We start from the raw sequence: 17,106 nt of genomic DNA on the forward strand, positions 1-17,106 counted from the left end.
AATAAATAAATAAATAAACATTAAAATTTTTTTTTCAATAACATCTTTTCACTTTAAACTATAAGATATTTCTGACAGACATTGAAGACAGATAACTGGAAAAGTGTTCCATGTTTATTGATCAGGAGAGTTAATATTATTAAAATGTCCATACTTCTCAAAACCATCTACAAATTTGATGAAATTCCTATCAAAATTCCAACGGCATTTTTTACAAAAATAGAAAAAACAATCTTAAAATCTGTATGGAATCACAAAATACTATGAATAACGAAAGCATTGTTGAGAAAGAAAGCTAGGGGCATCAGACTTCCAAATTGCAAACTACATTACAAAGTGATAGTGATCAGAACAGCATAGTACTGGCATAAAAACAGACACAGAGACCAATGGAACAGAATCAAGAGTCCGGAAATAAACCCATACATATACAGCCAATTAATACTTGATAAGGGAACCAAGAATAAATATTCAGTGGGAAAAAAGAGAGTCTCTTTCCCTTGGGAAAACTGGATATCCACATGCAAAAGAATGAAATTGGACCTCTGTCTTACACCACTCACAAAAATTAACTCAAAGTGGATTAAGGACTTAATTTAAAACTGGAAACTAAACTTCTGGAAGAAAACATAAATGATAAGCTCCTGACATCAGTCTTGGCAATAATCTTTTTGGCTATGACACCAAAAGCATAAACAACAAAAGCACAAATAAACAAGTGAGACTATATCAAACTGAATGGTTTCTACATAGCAAAAGAGACATTAAACAAAATAAATAACAACCTGTGAAATAGGAGAAAACATTTGCAGATCATTTATTTGATAAAGGGTTAACATTCAAAATGTATAAAGAATTTCTATAACTCAATAGCAAAAAAAAATCCAATTACAAAATGGGCAGAGCACTTGAATAGACATTTTTTCCAAAGACTACATTCAAAATAGCCAATAAGTACATTAAAAGGTGCTCCGCATCACTAATCATCAGGGAAATACAAATCAAAACCACAATGAAATAGCACCTCACACCTATTAGAATGACTATTATCAGAAACAGAAGAGATAGCAAATGTTGGCAAGGATTTAAAGAAAAGGAAATCCTGGTGCACTGTTGGTGGGAACGTAAACTGGAAGAGCCACTGTGGAAAACAGTATGGAGGTTCTTCAAAAACTTAAAAGTAAGTTTTAAAAATTAAAACTGCTGTATGATTCAGCAGTCCCAGCTCTGATTATATATCTGAAGGAAATAAAATCGCTATCTTAGATAGAAATCTGTACCCCCATGTTCATTGCAACATTATTCACAATACCCAAGACATGGAAACAACCTAAGTGTTGATCAATGGATGAACAGATAAATAAAGTATGGTACATATATGCAATGGAATATTATTCAGCCATGAGAAAGAAGGAATCTTCCCATTGTGACAACATGGATGGACCTTGAGGGCATTATGCTAAGTGAAATAACCTTATTTAAAGACAAATATTGTATGATCTCAGTTATATGTGAAATCTAAAAGCATTGACCTCCTAGAAACATATTGTAGAATGGTAGGTTGTCAGTGGGGGACGTAGGGAAATGTTGGTCAAAGGGAACAAATTTGGAAGTGTAAGATGAGTAAGTTCTGGGGATTTATTATATGGCATGGTAACTATAGTTAACAATACTGTATTGTATACTTGAAAGTTGCTATGAGAGTAGAGCTTTAGTGTTCTCACTCTAACAACAACAAAAACAAAATGATAATTATGTTAGGTAAATAATGTGTTAACTAACCTTACTGTGGGAAACATTTCGCCATGTATATGTATTTTAAATCATTACATTGTACACATTACACTCACATAACGTTATATGTCAATTATATGTCAATAAAGCTAGAAAAAGAAATTAAACTTATAAGTAAATACAGTCCTCTCCAAAAACACCCCTAAAACAAAAAACAATGCACCAAAATGGTAGTTGTAAATTTCCACACACAAAAAAGTGGCTCTATTAAGATATATTCACATTAAATCTTGTTATTCACCTTGTTTTTATTGTTTAGTATTAGTATTAGTTTTGCTGTTTTGTGCTTATTATAGATGAACAATACAGATTATTATGTTAATTTTTATTTAAAACCTCACCTTTAAAATTGAAAGGTAATAGTGTAGCTCATTAGTGAGAGGGGGATTATCAATAAAAATAGCTGTAAAATGATGGTTGATGAGATCTCTGGGGAATATATAAAGAAGCTACAGTGTCTCTTCAATGGAAATCAGGCAATGCAGATACTAGTTTAATTCAGATAAGAATGTTAATCTAATCTATCTTAATTAGGCCATATGAAATTATACAGCAATCGAAAGTAAGAAAATGGGTAAGGTTGAAACTTAAGGTACACCCAGAGGACACATAAAAACTATACAAAATTCAAACTTATTCTAAATCCTAATTGAAAGTCAAGGATTTGGGTGGGATCCCTTTTTTATCAAAGCAGGTCAATGATGACAGCAAGAAGGGCTAGTGTGTTACTGCAAAATAAAACAATCATGCTGGAAGTAGCATTCTGAACCCATGTCCCAGTCCAGAGTCCTGACTTTAACCCAACCCTCCACCTGTGCCCAGATCTGAATTCCATATGGGGTGACTGCAGCAAGTATGAGAATATTTCTGTTCTTCTAAGCTGAGAACGTGACTTCGCCATCCTGGGAAGAGGTAGAAATAAACAGACATGTATAGAAAGAGTAAATTAAGCCCATGATATTAATACTTTATTGCCCGGTATAAGAATAAGATTTATTGCAGTGCCTAGGTGGCTCCATCAATTAAGCATCTGATTCATGATTTCGGCTCAGGCCATGGTCTCACAGTTCATAGAATTGAGCCCTGTGTCAGGCTCCGTGCTGTTGACTTGGGATTCTCTCTCTCCCTCTCTCTCAGCATCCCCCCTGCTTGCTCTTTCTCTCTCTCAAAATAAATAAATAAATAAACATTAAAGAAAAAAGAATAAGCTTTATGGTAATTGTGTAATTTGTTAATTAATTTAATTAATTAATTAATTAATAAAAATGCTATTTTTGTACTTTAAAAAGTTTGAGACTGATGGAATATAGTTTTAATTTGACATATTTAAGATAACATGATGGTAAGGATCTGATGTAGTAAACTGGTATGTTTAGAATAGGTTTGTAAAAGTATTTATGTCCTAAGAAAGATTTGTTATTACTAAAGTAAAGTTGGCATTGCTTTGTTTAGTGTATGAAATGCTTGAACGATTTTGATATATTGAATTTGTGATGGTGGTTTAAAAAGTTTAAGAGAAATTACTTAATAAAGCTTGTATATATTTGGGAAAGAAGTTTAATCCATCAAAATTATAAACTAATTGAGTATTAATAACAAGAAGAAGTGGGGGCGCCTGGGTGGCTCAGTTGGTTGAGCATCTGACTTCGGCTCAGGTCATGATCTCATGATTCGTGGGTTCGAGGCCAGCGTCGGGCTCTGTGCTAACAGCTAGCTCAGAGCCTGGAGCCTGCTTCGGATTCTTTGTCTCCCTCTCTCTGACCCTTCCCTGCTCATGCTGCCTCTCTCTCTCTCAGAAATAAATAAAAAATATTAAAAAAAATTTTTAAATAACAAGAAGTGAAGGCAGGTATTTTTAAAATTTTAACACGAAGTATACTTGATTTATAAACAAAGATTTGTGAGTGGTGACTAAAGGCTTCTGACAAATTCAGCTGTTGATTTCAAGTTTAATAATTGAATATGGATTTAAACACAAATAGTATATTGTTCTTTCTTTGCCTGGTTAATGTCTAGTATTTAGTTTTTGGCTTTCAGGTTATATATATCTTTCCACAAGGAAAGCATCTACATTGGTTAAAAATGCATTTAGCTAGGACTAAAATAAAATCATCAATGACTAAAAGATGTAACGTGTTTATTTGTCTCACAAAATAATAAATACGGGGATGGTATAGTGGCTTGAAGTTATTTACAAGGACTGGGAATTTTTTTTTCTGCCTTGCCGTCCTAAGGGTGTGTCCTTTGTCCTTAAAATCTCTAGATGAGATGCTGCATCGAAAGACATTGTGCCCAAGTTCAGGCAAAAAGAAAATAATAAGAGACAAAGGGCAAAGAACAAAAGCCTCTTGTGAGACTTTTTTTTTTTACTCTGGAAAGATAATTTTTCCCCTGGGACTATTGCCTACCTCTTCATTGGCCAGAAATGTGTCACATGGTCATCCTTAGCTGCAAGGAAGTGTTTGCTCTATGTAAAAGGAGGCAAAAGAGAAGAGAATTGAGTGGATGCTGAATAAGTGTATATCTCTGATCTCTGAGACTGGATTAGATGCTCCTTTTTTATTTTCTTCATAGTACCCAGTAAATCGGAAGGACAACTGAAATATCTTTGAATGCTACAATCAAAACAGATTTGAAGTGTGGTGGTGGACACGAAAATGCCAAGAGTATATTCTATTATATTTTACCAACCTAGATGGAGTCCATATATATTAATAACAGTGACTAGATTGAGAACTCCTTGAAAGCAAAGATTTTCTCTTTGCTTTTTTTGTTGCATTTTGAGGTATAATTGACATATAACATTTTATTAGTTTCAATGATTTGATATTTGTATACTTTATGAAGTGATCATCTTGATAAGTCTGTTATCATCCATCACCATGCATGGTTACAAAAATGTTTCTCTTTTTTTCTTCTGATGAGAACTTCCAAGATTCACTCTCTCAGTGACTTTCTCAGCAACCTTTTCCTGAGCTTACTACCCAGAGTGTGGTTGTGGACCAATAGCATCAACGTCAGTGAGGAGCTTGTTGGAACTGTAGAATATCAGGCCCTTCCCAGACCTATGAATCAGAATCTGTATTTAAACAAGATCTCCAGGCTTTTATTTGGACATATAAGTTTGAAAAGCACTGCTTTAGGGGATCTATCTGTGACAGCTAGCTCTCTGGACTTTGCAGTTAATGTGAGCCAGTTAACTTTCTTTTGTGCTTAAACTTGTTTCTGCCATTCATTTACAGTTGAAAGAGTCCTGACTGATCCAGACAATAAACATGTATGGTTAGGTGCTTTATTGTTTACAGTGATTCATACATAACTATTGCTTTGAATTTATAATGAATCATTTATATGTACTTGAATCACAAAACAAGTACATCAAGAATAGAAATTACATTTGAACTCTCATACTGACCTTGGTCAATTGTTAATGGCTCCTTGGACACACCCATTGTGTTGAGAAGGACTCTAGATTAGCATCAGGTCTCAACAGGAAAGAATACACTTTAGTGATGATTGACAATCACAAGTTATGAGCATGTGGTGACATTGATGCCACCCTTTTATCTCAGAGGCACATTCACATTTCATAGTGTAGTGAGGGGTGGGAGAGTGAGGTCAGCTTCAATATTGCTCCTTATTCATCGGTTCAACAATTTATATATTCTTTTCCTGCACAGGTAAGTAAAGCCTGCAATGGAGCCTGTAAAATGTGGAGTTTGGGACTCTTCTAATCTAATGTTGTTCTGCAACCTGGACCTAAGTGTTCTACCACTAAAGGTAAAAAATAATTGTCTTAGTACGAAGCATTAGGCTAGTAGACATAATCTTTCAATTTTCTGTTTATCTTCCTCCAAATTTTTAGTTTGTGTTTTCTATTTTAAAAAATAGAATCTAGATAAGATAGCATCTGAATTAAAATAAAATAACATATTAACTGTTAAAATTGTAAAAGAATTTTTTCATGGTATTCCTGTAGAACATCTTGACTTCCAGGTGCTGAGCTGTGTCTCTTACATAAATTTAACTCTCCCAACTCCTTACTTTCATAGGTGAGGAAGCTGAGACTTCCTTGGTAATGAGGCTTATCCAGATGGAAGATAGAAAACTGTGTTCTGAATACATTTCCTGCTTTTCCACTACTTCTCCTATTTCCTTTTCCTCTTTCTTTTTACTACCAGGTACTCATCCACAGATATAGTCATTGTCCTTTCCCATATTCTTTGCTAGGTTCAATTAGTCAGAAATCAGAGAAGATGAAAGAAAAACTTAGATGAGAAAGAACTTGGATGAGAACCCAGGATGGCATGGAAAGAAAACAAAGCGATATCAAGGAATAGCATGAAATAGCTTGTTGAGGGTGACAGAACTCTTCTAAGTTCCAATTCTGCGGTGGCTACACAAATCTACACGAGGGTTAAAATTGTACACCCCTCCCCCAGTCAGTTTTACGGTATGATAATTTAAGATAAAAATAAATCAGATTGGAAACAAAGTGTCAAACAGTGCAAAGAGGCCACACCTCCAGTCTTTCCTAAACAGTCATAGAGGAAACGTGATGAGGATCTAGGCTATACAGTGAGTAAGCAGTTTGTTACAAATAGTATAGGTTAAAAGATCTACCAAATGTACACATATGCTGATTTCCAAGACTATATATTGTGAGTGTTTCTTTTTTTTACTAGCAAAGTACATCGTTTTGGAAGCAAGAAGTTGGTAACTTTCAGGTTGGTGTGATACATGAATTGTTTTCATAGCATGCTTTATTAAATAGTAAGTATTGTGCAATTCTTAGTATCTTAGCCTTTTTTGTTTCCCACAGAGATCTAGCCAATCTAGATATATGTTAATAAGGGTGCGTGCGAGTGTGCGTGTGCCTGTGTGTTTGCTTACATGACTCATGTATGGCTATTTATCGGAAAAGGCATTGATGCCCACCTAAGGCTCTTAACCTTGCCATGCCTTAATACTCTATTTTAGAAATCCAGTTGCATATTCTTGTATAGTTCCTATAACATAGATGTTAAGCATGGTTAAGCATTTAGGACCCACTTGGCACAAGTTAATACTGATGACTGACCAGCTTTCTTTGCCCAAAGAGTGTCTTTTAGCCCATTTACTCTTTCTCTAAATTAGTTTGCTTCCAGACTTGCCACATTTGATTTGCTCTGCTTTCTGTGTCACTTCTCCTTAAATGGAATGCCCTATACTACTTATTTTTATTTTGTTACAAGTTCTCCCATCTTCTCCATCACATTTATCTGGGTGGATCATGATTCTTGTTCTAGTCTTAGTGACACATATATTTTAATATGATCTAACCGTTGAGGAAAATGTCACCTCTCCCTTGTTCACATATCACGTCTCACTAATTGTAAGCCATCACTCAGATTCACTATCTCTTTCATATTCTGAGAAATTACTTTCTAAATGTACTATCTTAAATTGTGAAAGTTATGAGTGTATCTTTAAAATGATCTCTCAATATAGCTTTAGTCTTTGGACTTGTTAAATTACATATCTGAATGTGATTACAAAGAAATATAAAGGATTTACAGGCTTTTTCTAATTAAAAATTTTTTAATGTTTATTTATTTATTTAAAAAATTTTTAATGTTTTATTTATTTCTGAGAGAGAAAGAGAGACAGCGTGAGCAGGGGAGGGTCAGAGAGAGAGGGAGATACAGAATCTGAAACAGGCTCCAGGCTCTGAGCCATCAGCCTGACACTGGGCTTGAACTCACAAACCTTTTAGCTGTGAGATCATGACCTGAGCCAAAGTCAGACACTTAACCAACTGAGCCACCCAGGCGCCCCAATGTTTATTTATTTTTGAGAGAGAGAGAGAGAGAGAGGCAGAGTATGAGTAGGGGAGCAGCAGATAGAGAGGGAGACACAGAATCTGAAGCAGGCTCCAGGCTCTGAGCCATCAGCCTGACACTGGGCTTGAACTCACAAACCTTTTAGCTGTGAGATCATGACCTGAGCAGAAGTTGGCCACTTAACTGACTGAGCCATCCAGAAGCCCCTTCCTTTTTTTTTTTTTTAATATAAAATAGAATTTTTTTGAGTTTAAGATTTTTTGTAATGTTTTATTTATTTCTGAGAGAGAGAGAGAGAGAGTGAGCGAGCAGGGAAGGATCAGAGAGAGAGGGAGACAACAGAATCCAAACCAGGCTCCAGGCTCTGAGCCGGCTGTCAGCACAGAGCCTGACGTGAGGCTTGAATCCATGAACTGTGAGATCATGACTTGAGCCGAAGTCAGAAGCTTAACGACTGAGCCACCCAGGTGCCCCTAGAATATATTTTTCCTCTTTAAATAGCTTTCCACCAGAATTGTCTAGGAGAGGCAAAAGTAGAACCTGTTCATCTGGTTCTACTTTGCCATACAGAAAAATCTTACAGGCTCCTAGCTTTTCTGGTTAGAAATCATGTACTTTTTCTTTTTTTAAGTGACAGTTGCATAAGTTTTTTTAATTGATAGATTTTTAAAAAAATTTTTCTAGATTTACACAGAAATTGAGCAGATAATAGAAAAGGAATTCCTATATACTCCTCTTCTCCACAGCCCCGGTTTTCCCTATTAACATCTTATATTAGTATGGTGTGTTTGTTAAAATTAATGGATCTTTTCTGATACACTATAATTAGCTAAAATCTATATGATTCTAAGTTTCTTAGATTTTCCCTTATATCTTTTTCTGTTCAAGAATTCTAGCCAGAATACCACGTTACATTCAGTAGTCGTGTCCACTCTTGGCTGACAATACTATAATTTTTTTCAAAATGTAATTTCTCTATTTTATAGGTTGGATAAGCTATGAAAGGATAAGAGGGCTCTGGAATTTAGAAATAGAGGGTGTTGTGATAATAGTGATTCAAGTTTGTCACCCTCCCTGCTAATTCACCTCCAGCTAGAGTTTAAAAGGAAAATGGCAAGAACAGGGGCAGTTCATAACTTAGGGCTTTGGTTCTCAACTTTTTTGGTCTCTGGACCTCTTCACACTCTTAAAAATTATTGAAGATCTCAAGGACCTTATGTTTATGTGGTATATATCTAGCAATAGTTACTATGTTAGAATTAAAAAGGGAAATTTAAAAACCCTAATTATTAAAAAGTAATAAATGCATACACATTTCAACATACATCACATATTTTTATGAATAATAACTGTATTTTCCAAAATAAAAATAATTAATGAGACGAATGACGTAGCTTTACATTTTTACATATCTCTTTTTTTTATTTTATAAAATTTTTAATGTTTATTTTTGAGAGAGACAGAACGTGAGCAGGGGAGGGGCAGAGAGAGAGGGAGACACAGAATCTGAAGCAGGCTCCAGGCTCTGAGCTGTCAGCGTAGAGCCCGATGTGGGCTCGAACCCATGAACCATGGGATCATGATTTGAGCCGATGTCGGGTGCTTAACTGACTGAGCCACCCAGGTATCCCCACATATCTCTTTAATATCTGGCGGAATAAAAGTGTTCTCTATGATTCAAGTATATGAAGAAAATAGGAGGCCCTACGAGGAGAATTTAATAGTCTTTTCAGTGAAGTGCAGATATTCTTCTCTGATGCTACAGAAAATTTGATTAAGTGGTAATTTCTTAGAGGTTATTTGCAATGATGAATCTGAAACCATATCAAGGAATCTTTTGTACTTTGTTTCTATGTATGTGTACACACAAACATACACACACATATATATTTAACTATCTCCATTGGTCCACCAGGAACTTTGAATGTATCCTTTACCCATGCATGATTTTGTAATGTCCTACATTGGACATTTGGAAAATACTGGTTCATTGTGTCATGAAGATCTTTCGTATGTTGACATATCTCATCTCACAATATCAAAGTCGCATTTATTAACAGTACTAAAGTCTCATATGGAAAGTCTTGAAGCTATTGTTTACCTTACAAATCATTCTTCTGGTTATTTTACCAGGAAAAGATGGGTTTATTTGAGAATAGCAGAGAATTGATATCCTGGACAATCAAGCAAACAGGATTTTTTAATGGGCCTTAAAGGATTGGTACAGATAGTTTTAACAAAGGGGGTTGGAAGTGAAAAGGTTTTAGAATTTAGCTATAGACAAAACCTACTAGGAGTATGTCAGAAGGGAAGGTAGTTTTGCCAATATATTTTTTGATCATTTGAAAAGACCCCCGTCGTGGGGATGTCAGAATATTCACATAGGTCTGGAACAACTCAAAGGAAAACACTTTTGTTGAAAATACGTTTCTGACATATTGTAACCAGTAGTGCCAAAACTTGGTGGGTACTGAGTCTCCTGAGCTCAGCCAACTCTGCCTCATTCACTGGGAGTACCGCAAGGAGTCACTTTGAATACTGATTTCCGTGGCCTTTCGCAATTGCACTAAACCAGGCTCCCTGCGCTTGCCGTAACGCGGACTCTACCATTGCTTTCTGAGGGGGGGATTGGAGTCAGCGAAAGAAGGAAGNGTCCTTCACTCCTTCGGGCTGTCTCCCCCTCCCCTTGTCCCCTGTCCCTTGTCCCGCTTCTGCAGAAGGTAACCCCGCTGAGGGTCGGGGAGCCGGGCTGCAGGCGCCGGGAAACTTCGCTTCCCGGTTAATGGGTGGCGCGGATGGGGCGGGGGAGAGNAGCGCTGACCCCTAAGCCCGGCCACCCCCTGGCCTGGATCCCGGGCCTCCCCTACCCGGCCTTGGCCGCCCCTCCCTCGGCCCCATTTTCTTCCGAAGGAGGGAAGGTGAGAGTGCGTGTGCTCTTCTGCTTGCTTACGAGCTCACACGCATACACAACTCTGTGTTTGGGGGTGTGTGTGTTGGGGGGTGATCAGTCCCTTACATCGTTACCACGAGTATTTTCACTTTTGTTTCCGCAGACAGCGAAGATTGATAGCTGTGGGGAGGAGTATCCTATGTGCATGCCAGACCTGTCTCTACAGTTAGGGTCTGGTGAAATAATATCCTTAGACTCCTCAGAGCATTTACACCCTAGGGAGTCTGGACCATTCCCTACAACCCCACACATACGTACATGTAAATAAAACATCTGTGAATTGCAGACTGTTACCATTGTTAAATCATCTCCTTTCCCTCGGGGATTACTGTTACTAGTTGATGGGCAATACGTAGAAATTAAAATTTTGTAGATAAGGTATAAACTATTAACATTCACTCTAGGTGTTTTGACTTGACAATAAAAATCTTTGAACTAGGTCTGTCCCAAATGTACAAAGTACCATATGGGAAATAATCACTTTGTTCTGATTGACTACTGACTACCTAATAGAAATTTTAAAGCACTTAAAAGGCAATATTCTACCCTTTAGAATCTCACCTTCCTTTCTAAGACAGACAAATGAGTCAATTGGTTACACTTTGCCTCTTTTGCCCAAATACAGTGTTTGGAAGCCCCTTCCAAAAGAGTCCCAGATGAAATAACAGATGTACACAGTGTTTTGAGTTATCCTTTTTTTCTTTTCAGATGCTGTTTATAACTTGGGGGAACATTTCTGCAGTGTGCATGCACATAGTGTGTGAAAAATACCTTTTCTATGTATTTGAATGTTCAGATGCATCTGAAATAATCTTACCTCACGCTCCATCCTCTGGTGATTTTCAGTGTTTTATGAATATTAAGATGGTTTATCCATGTGTTTTATCTTCAACAGTCTTGTCATTAAGTTAAATGTTGTGGACCTTCTTTAAAGTCAGTTTTGCCTTATCACTTAAATATTAAGTACTTTGTATGTCAAGAATTATTACAGGCCCTAGGGGATACAACAATAAGTAAGAATTGCAGTTTCTACCCTCCCAGAGCTTCGATTCTGGTGCGGGAGGGAGGGACAGATAATACATAAGGAATAAAAATAATTGCAGCGAATCATTAAGTACTGTGAAGGAAATAGGGAGTTGTGGTATTGACAGAGAAGATGCAGATGCTGTGGTCAGGAAAAACCTGTCTTAGGTGACCTTTGACCTGATAGCTGAAAAGTCAGAAGGATTTAGCCTTTGGAAGTCTGAGGGGAGAGTATTCCTATTTGAGGGAACTAGCACATGGAAATTCCCAGAGGTGGTATCAAGCTTGGGGTCAGCAAACTGAAAGAAGCTCAGTGAAGGTGGACCCTAGTGAGGGATAAGAGTTGAGTTCATAGCCAGGGGCCAGATCTTGTGAGGTCTTATTGTCCAAAGGAGTTTGGCCTTTATTCTTACAGTACATTGAAAAGCTATTGGAATTTTTGTCAAACTGGAAGTGGTATGGTCTGATTTGCAACCTGACTGCGTGGGGAGATTGAGTAAGAGCAAAAAAGTAGAGAGACCTGTGAGAAGGCTGTGGTAGATTTGAATAGAATAGTGACTGGTGTGTTAGAGACAAGTTAAAGATTTTTGAGCTATATTTTGGACTAAAGGTATTGATTCAACTTGCGGCTTGCATGAGAGTGTAGTTGCTTGGTACAGGGGAGACACCTGGGTTTTGGGCTTCAGCTGGAGGCTGGTGATGCCGTGTATTGAGATGAGAAAGTGGTGAGGGAAACATGTCATATAGGGATAAAGTTGGGTTGGACATGTTAAGTAAGACCTGTTAGATGTTCAAGTGGAGGTGAGAAATAGGCAGTTGGATATACAAATCTGGAATTTGGTGGAGAGGTTAAGAAGTCATTCATTCAGCCAATGTTTTTTTAGGTACCAGCTATGGTCCCGGCAGTGGGGATATAGTAGTGAAAAAGCAGACAAAAATCTCTGTCTTCATAGGACTTCAGTTCTAGTGGGGAGAGAAGGAGATGGGGAGTCATCAGCACTTACCTGTTGGTTTATTTCTGTTTTGAATAAAAACGACATTTATATGATTCAGAAAATGTTTGATGTGGTGTAGAGTAAAATTTTCCCATATTTCTTGTCTCCTGTTACACCCAGTTTTTGTGGGCCAATCAGGGTTCATGTTTTCTTACATACCTTTCCAAAGATATATTTTATGAACATATAGGCAAATATCTTTATCCCTACTTTGTCAAAATGGTAGCATACTTCACCTGCTTTGACACCTTGTATTTTTTAGAGTATTAATTAGTATTTAAAAGCTAATGAAACAGGATGAGACCACCTAAGCCTAAGGAAAGAATATAAAAAGAATTTGAGAAGGCCCTGGAATACTGTAACATTTTCTAAGTTGGCCCCTGCTTCTCTGAGGACCTGCGGAGGTTCACATTGGATCTATGGATGTGAAGTTGTTTAAAGAGCTGTTACTTTTTGTGAGACTTTTTATAAAAGTTTGCACTGTTTCTTTTGTGTTCATCTTATCTTCCTGTTCTGTTTATAGGCTGGGAAAATGTTGTGATTGAGAGCAGTGCTTTCCTGTATATACTGTCAATTAAATTCAAGTAAATTGGTGACGGGATCAGCCCTGTCTTAACATTATGAAGACTTTTCATTGGCTTTTGTTAAGTCTAGGAAAAACAGAGATTTGGAATGTTATGAGATTTATAACAAGTTACTGATACTTAAGATGATGACTGAATCCTCTCTCAGTAATCAGTTAATCAAAATATCTGTTCAGAGCGATCTGGCTCTTTGCCTGGGTTTGAATCTTAGCAGTAATGTTTCTATTACATTGCAGATGTTAGCATAATCCTTGTATTACTATCTTTAAGAATATGTAGAGTCATCCTGTGTTACTACTTTTTGTTTAGGAAGGCTTATTGGAGATACTAGAACAGTGCAGGTCTTTTGATTCTTTAAAGTTTTGAGACAATGAGTAGTGTAGTTTTAAGATCATGATATTGCATCTGCCACAGCTTTTGCAGTATGATTGAGCTCTGTTGATTGACTTATGTGGCGGAGGGGAAATGGAATGTTTTTTTACTGGATGTATAATGCTTTATATATTGGTTGACATTTTGATTTCCAGTTAGCTGTCTTTAGCTAGCAATTCACTGTATAAATTTTAAATTTACCTGTTTTTCTTCCTGAAATTTTTCTTGATTTAAAACCTTAGTTCAGTTCTATTTTTGTGGTTATTTTTGTTATTCTCTTGTATTCTTTTTTGCTAGAGATTAAGCAGCTCGTTTCTATGTTGGAGAAATATGATCTTTGATGGAAATATTTTAATTTCCTTTTTGAAACATTAAACACTAATTACTAGGTATAAGACTACCATGTTAAATATATGTAGTGAGTGTGTTAAGCTAACTTAAATTCTGTAAATGTGTAGGTGTTAATGTCCTATTTGAAGGTTTTAGTTATCTAAATGATTTTCCTTTACATACTTTATAAATGATGTAACTAATTGTTATTTAATCACGGGATTATAACCTTATTGTGTGTGTGTGTCATCATTGAGGTTGACAGTTTATCATTATTGTTTCTCTTACCAACTGTAAGTTTCTTGAAGGCAACATCTCTAGCACCTGTAAATACATAAGAAGTATCTATTAATAACTTAAGTCTTATTTCAATGTAGGTTGCTTTTCAAATAATGAAGTGTTGGATTTATCCTGTGTAAATACTTCTTGAGTTTCTCAGCTTTGTTTTAACTCAGTTGAAGGAGAGCATGCATAGAATACTTGAAAGAAATTTTTTGTTAAATTTTGAAACATACCTTTCACCCAGGTGCCCTTTATCCAACTTTCCCTAATGTTAATAACTTATGCGGTGATTAAAGCCCGGGAATTAACATTGATACAGTACTATTAACTATAGATCCTACTTGAATTTCACCAGTTTTTCTAATAATGTCCTTTTTTCTGTTTAAGAATTCAATTTAGAATCATATATTACATTTAGTTGTGTCTCTCTAGTCTCATATGATCTGTGACAAGTCTTTTCTCATCTTTTATTACTCTCACTTGTGATTAGTGTGGTCATTTATTTTGTAGAATGTCTCACAACTTGAGTTTGTCTGATGTTTTCTTGATTTATTGAAGTTATGCATGTTTGGCAAAGGTACTACAGAAGTAATGTTGAGTCCTACACATCACAGAGTACAGGATGACAGTGTATCCTATTTGAGATTATGTTAATTCTTATTTGGTTGAAGTCGTGTCTGTCGTATTTATCTGCTTGTAAAGTCACTATGTTTTCTTTTGTAATTATAAGATATCTTGGGGGAGATTCTTTGAAAATGTGCAGATATTCCTGGTCTCAAACCTTTGTTCAGTCATTTCAGTATTCTTGGTAGATCTTTCCTGAGCAGTTATTATAGTGATGTTTGCCTGATGGTGATTTTATTTTTCTCATTTCCTTCTGTGTTTCTTTCTATATTTCTTTCTATATTTGTTTGCCTTCTATATTTATTTATTTATTTTTAAATTTTTGTTTTCAAAAATTTAAAATTTATTTTAAAATTTTGTTTTCCTTTCTACATTTATTTATTTTAAAATTTTTGTTTCCAATTAGATTCCCCTGCCCCCTTTCCTTTTTAATTTTAGAGAGAAGGAGAGAGTGTACAAGTGGGAAGAAAGGTAGAGGGACACAGAGAGAAAATCGTAAGCTCCATGCTGAGCCCAACATGGGGCTCAATCCTACAACCCTGGGATAATGACCTGAGCCGAAATCAAGAGTTAGACGCTCAACTAACTGAGCCACCTAGGTTTCCCTCTTCTACATTTATTAATTGGAATTATTCTGTAAAGAAGAACTGTCCCTTCTCTGTATTTATTTTGTAATTTGTTTATATCAGTATTAAGTCATAGATATTTATTTTATTCTGTGGTTTATAATCTAATGCTGTCATTATTTTGTTGCTCATATTGTTCAGGTTGGTTCTTTGTTTTTTCAACATGCCCCCATTCTCTTTTCTTTAGGAAAGTAGTACTTTTCTGGAACCATAAAATTTTCCAGTTCATCTTTTATTTCTCTGCTGCAGCTAGAATCAGTCACTTCTCCAAGGAGGTCTGGTTCCTTCTACTGGAGAATGATACTTAGAAACCAAGATCTGGATACTATGTGTGCTTATTATGACTGAGGTGTCATTGCCCCTAGGCCCTCCCAGCAGAGCTAGAAATACATTTATCTATTTCTTCATGCATGCACAAACATCCATGTTTATTTCTGTAACTTTTTATTTGTGTGTGTGTTTATTAAAAATTATGAGTTCATACTGATAACTGATTCCAGTTAGACACTGTAGAGATTATGCTAGCTGTCCCCCTTTGTTTAGAACTATTTTCTGACATTGAGAACTAGAGCATACTTTTCTTATAGTCCTAATAATCATGTCAGTAGTATGAAATTATCAAAATAATGAATGTGACAAGAAAAAGATCCCCAAATAGTCCTGAGTCTTAAAAAACATGTTAAGCTATCTTTCAGAATATTTCTTTTATTTGGTAGAAGTCTATATGAACCAAAAATAATGACATTTTGTCTTCTAAGTATTATAACTATTGTATTAGAAGTTCTAAGTATTGTTCTGATTACATTTCACATTTTTTAGAGATTGCTTTGCACTGAGATTCAGATACTTTCTTTTGCATCAGAACTTTGTTGTCCATATGATCTGGATTTTAAGCACTTATAAGGACAGTACCTTTTTTTGTGGGGGATGGCACCTGGGTGGCTCAATTGGTTAAGAATCCAACTCTTGATTTTGGCTCAGGTCATGATCTCATGGTTTGTAGAATCAAGCCCCATGGTGGAGTCTACAGTGACAGTGAAAGGCCTGCTTGGGATTCTCTCTCTCTTCTGTCCTTTCTCTGCCTCTCCCTTGCTCCCAATCATGCTTTCTCCCTCTGTCTCTCAAAATAAATAAATAGAAGGGACAGTACCTTTTATTGTGGTACTGGCTCTCAAAATAAATAAATAAAAGGGACAGTACCTTTTATTGTAAAACATACAGAACAAAATTTCTAATTTTAACCATTTTTAAGTGTGTAGTTTGCGATCAGTAATTGTATTCACAGTGTCTTCACAAACATCACCACTATATATTTCCAAAACATTTTCATTATCCCAAATAGAAACTGCAACCATTGAGCTATAACTCCCCATGCCTTCCCCTGCCAGCATCTGGTAACCTCTAGTCTACTTTATGTCTTCTGAATTTGCCTTTCTTGGTACCTTATGAGAGAAGGATCATACAGTGTTTATTCTTTTGCATCTGGCTTATCTGACTTGACATACTGTTTTGGGGGTTCATCTGTGTTGTGACATGTATCAGAATTTACTCCTTTTTAATGGATGAATAATATTTCCTTCATGTGTATTGCAATTATCTGTTCTTCTGTTAATGGGCACTTGAGTTCTGTCCACCATTTGGCTATTGTGAATAATGCTACAGTAAATGTGTAACACAAGTATCTTTTCCATTCCCTGCTATTCA

The 17,106-nt window shown here is 36.1% G+C and overlaps 1 protein-coding gene across 2 annotated transcripts in view; it reads left to right on the forward strand.

Moving 5' to 3' along the window:
- Positions 1–10,268: 10,268 nt before the first annotated feature.
- The window catches only part of CUL2 (cullin 2), a 104,803-nt gene continuing 97,965 nt past the window's right edge, over positions 10,269–17,106 (forward strand). The window contains exon 1 of one of the 2 annotated variants that reach the window (XM_077771760.1): positions 10,269–10,336. The gene's annotated coding sequence lies outside the window, so the exon portion shown is untranslated. Of the gene's footprint in view, positions 10,337–11,331; positions 11,402–17,106 lie in introns of those variants that run through there. The other variant, XM_077771761.1, reaches the window with a different exon arrangement.

This window comes from Crocuta crocuta, unplaced genomic scaffold, assembly GCF_008692635.1.
Source record: "Crocuta crocuta isolate KB4526 unplaced genomic scaffold, BGI_CrCroc_1.0 scaffold457, whole genome shotgun sequence".
Taxonomy (NCBI): domain Eukaryota; kingdom Metazoa; phylum Chordata; class Mammalia; order Carnivora; family Hyaenidae; genus Crocuta; species Crocuta crocuta.